Source organism: Brachionichthys hirsutus, chromosome 7, assembly GCF_040956055.1.
Source record: "Brachionichthys hirsutus isolate HB-005 chromosome 7, CSIRO-AGI_Bhir_v1, whole genome shotgun sequence".
Lineage (NCBI taxonomy): Eukaryota > Metazoa > Chordata > Actinopteri > Lophiiformes > Brachionichthyidae > Brachionichthys > Brachionichthys hirsutus.
Window position 1 is genome coordinate 16,254,492 of NC_090903.1, and position 10,450 is coordinate 16,264,941.

Below are 10,450 nucleotides of genomic sequence, written 5' to 3' on the forward strand. Positions count from 1 at the left end.
GTAGAGCTGCGTTTAACCATACTCCACTGAGGTGGAGTGTACATCAGGACGTTGGCTGCTCAGTCCATGTATGTCTGTAAATATGTTCAAACATATGGGCCATCTATATCTCAAGGTCAAACCACGTCCACCAAATGATCAATAAGTCACAAAGCTGCGCTGACCCGTTGCAGCCTGCAGGCTAAAAATGGCCTTATTGCCAGCGATGGTCGCTGGCGAGCATGAGAAACAGAAACTCAGTAAAAACACGCCTCATTTATGGAGTTTCACATCTCACAAAGTTCTCATTGTCTTCGTCTTTTAAGCAAGGATTTATTTCACGTTTGTCTGGAATAAATATCGTTTCCGAGTGTCAGCGCTGCAATATCAACCTTATTGAATAATAAATTATCCTCCCTGTGAAACGCCTTCAGGTTAATAGACATTCAATGAATAAATAAGGGGCAAACGCAGCAGCGACTTAGAGAACAGGACATGCAGCCTTTTCATGATTATTTCAGGCCAAATGAACAGACTCTTTTGTGTGCTCAAACTGCACTGGTTGCTTCAGACTTAATTAATGCGCTGGGGTCTTTCGTACGGATGTTGCTTGAGCCATTGTGCGCTGGCAGCAGTTAAAAGGGAATTCGTTCCCCACTCCGACATTGTCTCGTTGAATAAATAAAGCTGTTTCTTGCTCAAATAGGTAATTATTTGCACCAACCTCGATTATAAAAGATACGTTTGATTAGTGCTCCTGCAGCGGTCGTCTGAAGAGAATGGACATGACGTAGCGCTGGGTCTGCTGATCCACAGTCTCACTGTGGACGTGGCTGGACGGGCGTAGAAATACACCCCCAGCGTCTGGAACACCTGATATATGAACCCTGATCCAGAACAGCCGGTCCCTTCAGTCGGTAGAACCAAATAATGACCTGCAGGAGCGAGCAGTCTTCCTTCTGTCCCAGCCGGTGCAGGACGGATTTGTCTCTGAAAGACGCGATGAGGACAAGACGGGTTGGGCTTATCTGGAGCGGTTGTTGAGGGTCAAAGGTTACAGGGGTTCAAACTGGAGCTGGTTCTCGATCCACAGACATCATTCCATGACGGCGTTATTCAAACGGCATGTGCGTGTGTGCGCGTGCGTGTGTGTGCGTGTGTGCGTGTGTGTGTGTGCGTGTGTGTGTGCGTGTGTGTGTGCGTGTGTGCGTGCATGTGCGTGTGTGTGTGCGTGCCTCCTATAAACACATGAAATGATTGACCATGAAGCTCACAGACAAGAATCCGACACCTGAAGTAACAGAGAAAGTTTACTCGGGTATAATAAAAGGTTCTCTGTTCATCCACTCCAGGCCAGGTGTTCTGTCCTCAGCCAATCACAGACCAGAACTAAATGAACAGCATCTGCTTTGAAAGCCGAGTTGTTCCGCATCCACAGTGATTGATTAGCTTTGGGTAGGTGCTGCAGGGATGCAATCCGTAGCGTGCCGTGTCCCGAACGGCCTCCATTTCACATAGTTGGAGCTATAAAGTGTGAGATTGTCCATGCAGGGGCGCGTCGCCTCGGTAACAAAGGGAGCTGGGTGTCACCAGTCCAGTCCCGGGTCATGCAGAGACGTTTGATTTGTTCTCACTTCTCATTTTAAAACATCCAGAAGCTCCCGGCGTTGGACCCTCCGATCCACCGGCACCGGGCGGCACGTTTGTTTTCTACTGCACTTTATCTGGTTGCGGTGACTTGTGTATGTGTGCTCAGGAGCTTGTGTGTGTCTGAGCGACCCGATCAATTATTAATTGTGTCAGTAATGGGCCCGGAGGCTCTGGAAAGGCGCCACGTGTCCCTGATTAATACATCCAAAGACAGCCGAGGTGCAGCAGAGAGAATCAGCTCCTCAGTCCACGTGGAAGCAGGGAGACAGGAAGACAAGCAAGGAGACAAGCAAGGAGACAAGCAGGGAGACAGGGAGACAAGCAGGGAGACAGGGAGACAAGCAGGGAGACAGGAAGACAAGCAGGGAGACAGGGAGGCAAGTAGGGAGACAAGCAAGGAGACAGGAAGACAAGCAGGGAGACAAGCAGGGAGACAGGGAGACAAGTAGGGAGACAAGCAGGGAGACAAGCAAGGAGACAAGCAGGGAGACAGGGAGACAAGCAGGGAGACAGGAAGACAAGCAGGGAGACAGGGAGGCAAGTAGGAAGACAAGCAAGGAGACAGGAAGACAAGCAGGGAGACAAGCAGGGAGACAGGGAGACAAGTAGGGAGACAAGCAGGGAGACAGGAAGACAAGCAGGGAGACAAGCAGGGAGACAAGCAAGGAGACAAGCAGGGAGACAGGGAGACAAGCAGGGAGACAGGAAGACAAGCAGGGAGACAGGAAGACAAGCAGGGAGACAAGCAAGGAGACAGGAAGACAAGCAGGGAGACAAGCAGGGAGACAGGAAGACAAGCAAGGAGACAGGGGGACAAGCAGGGAGACAGGAAGACAAGCAAGGAGACGGGGGGACAAGCAGGGAGACAGGAAGACAAGCAAGGAGACGGGGGGACAAGCAGGGAGACAGGAAGACAAGCAGGGAGACAGGAAGACAAGCAGGGAGACAAGCAGGGAGACAGGGAGACAAGTAGGGAGACAAGCAAGGAGACATGAAGACAAGCAGGGAGACAGGGAGACAAGCAGGGAGACAGGAAGACAAGCAGGGAGACAGGGAGACAAGCAGGGAGACAGGGAGACAAGTAGGGAGACAAGCAAGGAGACAGGAAGACAAGCAGGGAGACAGGGAGACAAGTAGGGAGACAAGCAAGGAGACAGGAAGACAAGCAGGGAGACAAGCAGGGAGACAGGAAGACAAGCAAGGAGACAGGAAGACAAGCAGAGAGACAGGAAGAGACAGGAGGGAAGTAACAACCGGCCCTCCTGCGGTGTCTCTGGCCGTGCTTGAGGACGTGTCTGTCCTACTTTATAGTCCCCAGTCCCCCAGGTCCTGATTTGCACACACGCCGTGGACGTGGACGTGGACGTGGACTCTGGCTCTGGTTGAATACCAATCCGTGCCGTGGCCTCGGCGGACGCTGTCCTGAGGACGGGGCATCAGGTAGCAGGTTTACGAGAGGACGCTCAGACGTCACGGTCCCCTCCAGGGGACCTGGTGATCGGGTCACGCTAACACGCAGCCGAGCGGGACGTCCTTTCAATGTCCTTTCATGATGTCTCTGAGGCTCATGTCCTGAGTTTATTCTCTTCCTCCGTATCTCATCCTCTTCCTCACCTGTGATAAGTTCCACCAACGAGCCGAAGACAAAACAAGAAGACAAACACCTTGAGCTCAGCTGGAGTTCCTTCTTATTTGGAGGACCCCCGTTTGAGGACACGTCTCTGGATCCATAATTATGCGCCCCACTTTATATTTATATGAAACAAAATGCTGAATTCTCCATTATTCATCCGCTGACACGATTCCATCGCTGCGTTTAGAGGAACTGTGTCACGAAACGGAGCCGTGAGCAGCGCCGGCGTCGGATCCCGTTCTGAGAGGCTCGGATCCGTCCGAGCTGGACTCAGGCCGGGGATCGGCGCCACGACCGCCACAGGATGCAATCACTAATCAATCAGTGCTATTGACCGGATGAGGAAGCGAGAAACGGCCGTTTGCCTCATGCAAACCCGGTAAACTAAAAGGAACGTGATCCGTTTGCTGTTGACACGCCCCATTTAATAAAGTCCACGCCCCTTTGACTAAAGTTCATTTACGAGTGTCGTCAGGGAGGCCGTGAGTCGCCGTTCAGGAAGTGTTTGATTTGTTTCTCGTCGTCTCTTTACACGCCCCCGCCGGGTTGGTCTGCCACGCGGGATGATGGATGGATGCTTCCACGCGGGATGATGGATGGATGCTCTCACTGCAGTGTGTGTGCGTTGACAGATAAAACATCTCTCTAACCTCTGCTGTAATGAATATCTATAAACCACAGAACACACACACACACACACACCTGTCAGTTACCTTTGGCGTGTGAACAAGCGATCAGGATTTAAAATGGACATGCGGACTTTGACGAGACGTATTTTTTGTCTCTCTTGACCCCCCTCCCCCCCCCCCCCTAATCTGCATTCTCTGTCTTGTTTAAATTGACATACACGAAGATATTTAACATAAAAGTCTAAAACATTTATGTAAGGTTTGCTTTGTGAGCTGGGACGAGGAAACTTTATAAAGTTTCCTCGTTCTCTTTAATAAAGAACGCCCCCCCCCCCCCCCCCCACACACACACACACACACACACACACACACACATCGAGATGTCTTACAGCATAAAGGCCAGAACGTGGAGAGCGGGAGCGACGTGCACTCAGACATCTCCTCATAACATCTGTTAGCTTCTCTTTCACGCGTTGCGATGGAAGGCCGAGCTGTCGGATGCGGATTCGCTCAGCATCCGACTGCCGGGCGAAGTCACTGGAGCCGCGAGGCCACAGTTTATTGTCTGAGTGCTTTCCATTTGGGCTTTTCTCTGAAAGCTACGGAGGAGAACGGCTGAATGAAGAAGAGAGCGAAGAAAAGACAAGTAAATCACAGAGAAAGAAGATCCCTGATCTCTCCGGTCCGCCGTGGAACGTTGTCAACTTGAAAAAGCTAACTTTTTCTCAACTCCCCCAAACACAGAAGAGCTTTGTCTTTCCCTCCGTCTCTTTGTTCTTTGATGACAGCGTCCAGTCGATGTGATCGGACCGATCTCCTGCCGCCCAACGACGAGCATGCAGGGGAAGTCGTTGGTCAGTTAGCGAGCCTGGGGTCGCCTGTCAGCCATTAGCTCACCCTGACCTCGCCACGCAGCAGAGAGCCCGTTTTACTGACATCAGCAGCAGACTCCGTCTGACAACTCCATTCTCCTTAAACAGCGGTCGGTTTGTGTTTTCAGAAAGGTAGCTTCCATGGCTGGTCGGTAGCTTCCACGGCTGTTCTGGTAGCTTCAATGTTTGGTTCAGTAGCGTCAATGTTTGGTTCGGTAGCTTCAATGGTTGGTTCGGTAGCTTCAATGTTTGGTTCAGTAGCTTCAATGGTTGGTTCGGTAGCTTCCATGTCTGTTTGGTAGCTTCCACGGCTGGGCCGGTAGCTTCCATGGCTGGTCGGTAGCTTCAATGTTTGGTTCGGTAGCTTCAATGTTTGGTTCGGTAGCTTCAATGGCTGGTCCGGTAGCTTCCACGTCTGTTCGGTAGCTTCCACGGCCGGGCCGGTAGCTTCAACGGTTGGTCCGGTAGCTTCCATGGCTGGTCGGTAGCTTCCAAGGCTGGTCCGGTAGCTTCCATGTCTGTTTGGTAGCTTCCACGGCTGGGCCGGTAGCTTCAATGTTTGGTTCGGTAGCTTCCATGTCTGGTCGGTAGCTTCCACGGCTGGTCCGGTAGCTTCAATGTTTGGTTCAGTAGCTTCAATGTTTGGTTCGGTAGCTTCAATGGTTGGTTCGGTAGCTTCCATGTCTGTTTGGTAGCTTCCACGGCTGGGCCGGTAGCTTCCATGTCTGTTCGGTAGCTTCCATGGCTGGTCGATAGCTTCCAAGGCTGGTCCGGTAGCTTCCATGTCTGGTCGGTAGCTTCCAAGGCTGGTCCGGTAGCTTCCATGTCTGTTCGGTAGCTTCCACGGCTGGGCCGGTAGCTTCAATGTTTGGTTCGGTAGCTTCCATGTCTGGTCGGTAGCTTCCACGGCTGGTCGGTAGCTTCCACGGCTGGTCCGGTAGCTTCAATGTTTGGTTCAGTAGCTTCAATGTTTGGTTCGGTAGCTTCAATGGTTGGTTCGGTAGCTTCCATGTCTGTTTGGTAGCTTCCACGGCTGGTCGGTAGCTTCCACGGCTGGTCCGGTAGCTTCAATGTTTGGTTCAGTAGCTTCAATGTTTGGTTCGGTAGCTTCAATGGTTGGTTCGGTAGCTTCCATGTCTGTTTGGTAGCTTCCACGGCTGGGCCGGTAGCTTCCATGGCTGGTCGGTAGCTTCCACGGCTGGTTGGTAGCTTCCACGGCTGGTCCGGTAGCTTCAATGTTTGGTTCGGTAGCTTCAATGTTTGGTTCGGTAGCTTCAATGGTTGGTTCGGTAGCTTCCATGTCTGTTCGGTAGCTTCCATGGCTGGTCGGTAGCTTCAATGTTTGGTTCGGTAGCTTCAATGTTTGGTTCGGTAGCTTTAATGTTTGGTTCGGTAGCTTCCATGGCTGGTCCGGTAGCTTCAATGGCTGTTCGGTAGCTTCAATGGCTGGTCCGGTAGCTTCAATGGCTGGTCCGGTAGCTTCCACGGCTGGGCCGGTAGCTTCCATGTCTGTTCGGTAGCTTCCACGGCTGGTCGGTAGCTTTAATGTTTGGTTCGGTAGCTTCAATGGTTGGTCCGGTAGCTTCAATGGCTGTTCGGTAGCTTCAATGGTTGGTCCGGTAGCTTCCACGGCTGGTCGGTAGCTTCCACGTTTGGTCCGGTAGCTTCAATGTTTGGTCCGGTAGCTTCCATGTTTGGTCCGGTAGCTTCAATGGTTGGTCCGGTAGCTTCAATGTTTGGTCCGGTAACTTCAATGTTTGGTCCGGTAGCTTCCATGTTTGGTCCGGTAGCTTCAATGTTTGGTCCGGTAGCTTCCATGTTTGGTCCGGTAGCTTCAATGTTTGGTCCGGTAGCTTCCATGTTTGGTCCGGTAGCTTCAATGTTTGGTCCGGTAGCTTCAATGTTTGGTCCGGTAGCTTCAATGTTTGGTCCGGTAGCTTCCACGGCTGGTCCGGTAGCTTCCACGGCTGGTCCGGTAGCTTCCACGGCTGGTCCAGTAGCTTTTGGTTTCCTCCCAAACACCACTTTTGTCCTTCTATTCTTCTTCCCGTCTTTTGCTGCTTGCTCTTTCTCCTCTCATCACATCTGCTTTTGTTGGCCGTCTGGAAGACGTCTGTGGCGCTGTCCTCTTTCTTGCCTTATAAGGCCGCCTTTGTTCACTCCATCTCTCCATCCACCACACGCACCTCGATCCCTCCCACCATGTTTTCTGCTTTCAAGCTGCCAGCGGAGGTAGAACGGTCCTCATCCATCTTGGAGCCCGACTTTGACAAGCCTGGATGTTAAATTAAAAACATACAGTCCAATAGAAGTGGGTTGTATGCACTAAAGTGTTCAAGACGCAGCTTAGGAAATGAACATCATCCATCTCGGCTGAAGCTAGCAGGAGAGTCTCACAGCGACCCGCTCCATCTCAGCCAGGCGGGTGGGGGTGTAGAGGAACGCAGGTCGTTTCTTATGCTGCTTTGCTAGAGGCGGGGTTATGTTCAGGGCGGCTCCGTGACCAGACGTCCAACTCAAATATTTCAGGCTTGTTTCCTTCTCTATTTCCTGTGGCTTGATTTTCTGTGAAGGTCGCCATCAGGAAGCAGATAGCGAAAACAGAGACGGCCGAGCTAACAGACTGCTAACGGTTTGAAACCGGTGAAGTAAAGAGAGCTTTACGACATCAAGTCTTTGAAAGTCTGTCCTGACCAGCAGCAACATGTACCCCCCTCGGAGTCCAGACACGGGGTGGCGGTGGCTGATGACCCCGTTCATCTATGAGGTCCGTCTGTTTGTCCCAAGGATCAAACGTTAGACCTCTCTACCTCGGTGAACTTTTAGGTCAAGTCATTCACTCAGGTCCCAGTTCTGTATTTCATTTTAAGTTGATTCTGGCTGGAAGGTTGATGGAGAGTGCTCTGAGCTCCTGTTGGTCACACTGATCCACCGAGCCGGACTCACGGCGCTCCTGTCCCGGCTTGGGCCTCCGGCTCGCTTTGCCGGCGTCACCTCCTCGTGTCGTAAAGACAAAGCTCAAATGACCTGGATAACGGGGAACGTCATGATGGGTTTGTCAATGAGGAAGAAGAAATCCTTCTCGTCCTCCATCTTCTCGCAGGTGATGTCACCAATCGACCTCTCCTCGCTTCATCTCGTCCTCCAGCGTTGCATCAGATTCCTTGGAACGTCGCAGCCGCTGTTGTAAATCCGTTTGACTCAGAGGAGGGCGGCTGCGTATGATTCCAGCTTGTACTCACACAGGAGTAAACAGATCTCCGATCCATCTCCACGGCGGATGCTTGATGTTCTGAGAGGAGCCGTGGGTGGAGGATGGTCACGGCAAAGGGGCCGGAGTGGCTGGGTATATTAAACCCCTTTAGACGACGGGGGTGTCCCTCAGCATCGATCGTACACCCGCCCCCTTTAGACAACGGGACCGCTCGATCAGATTTTTATTGCTGCTTGGGAATAAAACTGATGTTGGAATATAGAAAGAAGAGCAATTAGGATCGATCCAAAGTTTGCTTCAGGAGAATTGTGGTCACCAACTTGAGCCTGATATCGGAGTGCAGCTCCAGAACCCCCCAGGTGATCGGCGAGCGGCGTGGGGGCGGGGTAGTGTACCATACTGTCCTGGAACGTGTTTGTGCAGATTATTAAAGAGCCATATATTTCTGCTGCAGCCCCACGGGGCCCACTCTGCCCGGCAGACGGGTAATAAAGCAGCCTCGCTGGAGATTCATCGCTGCAGAGGCGAGGCGAGGCGAGGCCCTCCCTCCCTCCCCTTTTTCTTTCTCAAGTTGTTTCTCTCTTGCTTTCTGTCTCAGTATTGTTGAATGTGCTGCAGCCCTTCACCTCTGGAAGCCACAGAGCTAAGCGGACGGGTTCAAGAGGTGAGACCTTTGGGTGGAGCAGCAACAAGGTGGTGTTTCTCCTCCATCAGGCCCGGCAGCCATAACGCCAGCAAAATGAAGTTCCAAGAAAAGCTGTTTCATTTCTGAAATTGGAAGAGATGATGAGGTACTGAGGGCACGTTAGGTGCTTAGGTACTGTTGAGACCGGAGCTGAAGTATTAGAGGAGCAGTGGGGGGGGGGGGGGGGGGGGTGGATAGGACGGCTGGACAACGGCAGCAAGCAAGCAACGGCACTCGGCTCATCTTAATTGGACTGTGTTCAAATAAAGTTCAATAAATCCAGAGGAATTGGAGAGAAACTGTTGGTGCAGGAAGCAGGAGGAGACGGGCCAGGAGGAGACGGGCCAGGAGGAGACGGGCCAGGAGGAGACGCAGAGAGGAGCGAGGCAGAGAGAGTTGGACTCCAGGGATCAATTAGCAGCAGCGGAGAGTTGTGTTTTACGTGGCTTTATTGGACCGGGACAGCGTCTGAAGGAAGACGCGAGATTATTAACAGAAAGAGAAGGAGAGTAAGCAAGCCCCCAGACCCGCTCCTCCTCTCCTCCTCTCCCCCTCTCCTCCTCTCCACTTCGGCGTGGAGCCCATTAAGCGGATGACAGTGCAGCTCCTCACGGATCACCGACGGCGACGGGGCGAGCAGAGGAGACACCCCAGGCCTCCTTCCTCTGTTGCCCCGTCTTTCAAATCAATCAATACGGGAATAAGGTGCAAGAAAAGCTATTTACACCGTGAATAATGAGATCAGGTGTCGACAGGGCGGGCACAAGAGGAGCGACGCGTGAGAGGCCGACCGTCATCGACAGCGAGGCAATAAACTCGCACGAGGGGTTAAACCAAGCGCAACACCCTGACAACCGAACCGGGTACACGGAGTACCGGGGCTGGTCGGGAGGCGTACGAAACAGACCGCTATGTCGTCCGTAAACCAGGAGCCGTCCCCCATCAGGGACTCTCATCTCAGGTCCAACGCCATCGATGCTTTCTGAGGAACCACAGGACGGGTCTAAGAAGCTTCTCAACACGCTGACCCCTCGGGTTGAGCGTGGGGTAACTGTACGCTAATACCCCAGCCATCCCACCGATCCTGAACACTGACCCCCCCCATCGGACGCCAAATGAAGGGCGCTAATGTCTCTACATTACCGGGGTAAAGAAGACAGGGCGACACGTCCGGGACAGTGACACTTTTAAAATAGCTTTTTAGGGAAGTTGGGGGTAACAAGGACAGTTAGCGATGCTAACGTCCCGGGGAGCAAGAGGTCAACGCAAGCTAACTAACCAATGACCTGCCCCTGTTCACTGAAGCAACCCTCTTCTTCACCCACGTGGATGATGATGAGGCTTCAGAAGGAGATTAAACGATGAAGACGACTCCAAAAGAAAAGAACACACAGCAAATGGGAGGAAGAGGAGGATGTGAAGGAGACCGATAAAGATGGGGGGCCTTGTGTGTAGAGCGGTGGGAAGTCCTGAGGACCTCAGGAAGACAAGGAGAAGGACTGGGGGGGCACAGAGGTGGACAAGGTCAGGGCTCGACCCTGTGGCGCCCCCTGCTAATGAGGGAAGGGACTGGAGGAAACAGGCGGCACGATAATCAATTAGAGGCTGAATCGGAAACACGAACCACTGGGGGGGCCTGGTTCCCCCAGCAGGCCTCCAGATGGCCCCGGCCTCGATGCTGTGTGGCCCCCGTCAGACCCAGCAGTGTGTGTGTGTGCGTGTGTGTGTGAGAGACCATCTGCTGGGAGTGCAAGAGGAGTTCAGCAGATATATTCACTGACACTAGGG

At 52.6% G+C, this 10,450-nt stretch overlaps 1 protein-coding gene across 1 annotated transcript in view; it reads left to right on the forward strand.

Moving 5' to 3' along the window:
- The window catches only part of gfra1a (gdnf family receptor alpha 1a), a 35,516-nt gene that overhangs the window by 17,185 nt on the left and 7,881 nt on the right, over positions 1-10,450 (forward strand). The gene's annotated exons all lie outside the window — the stretch shown is intronic.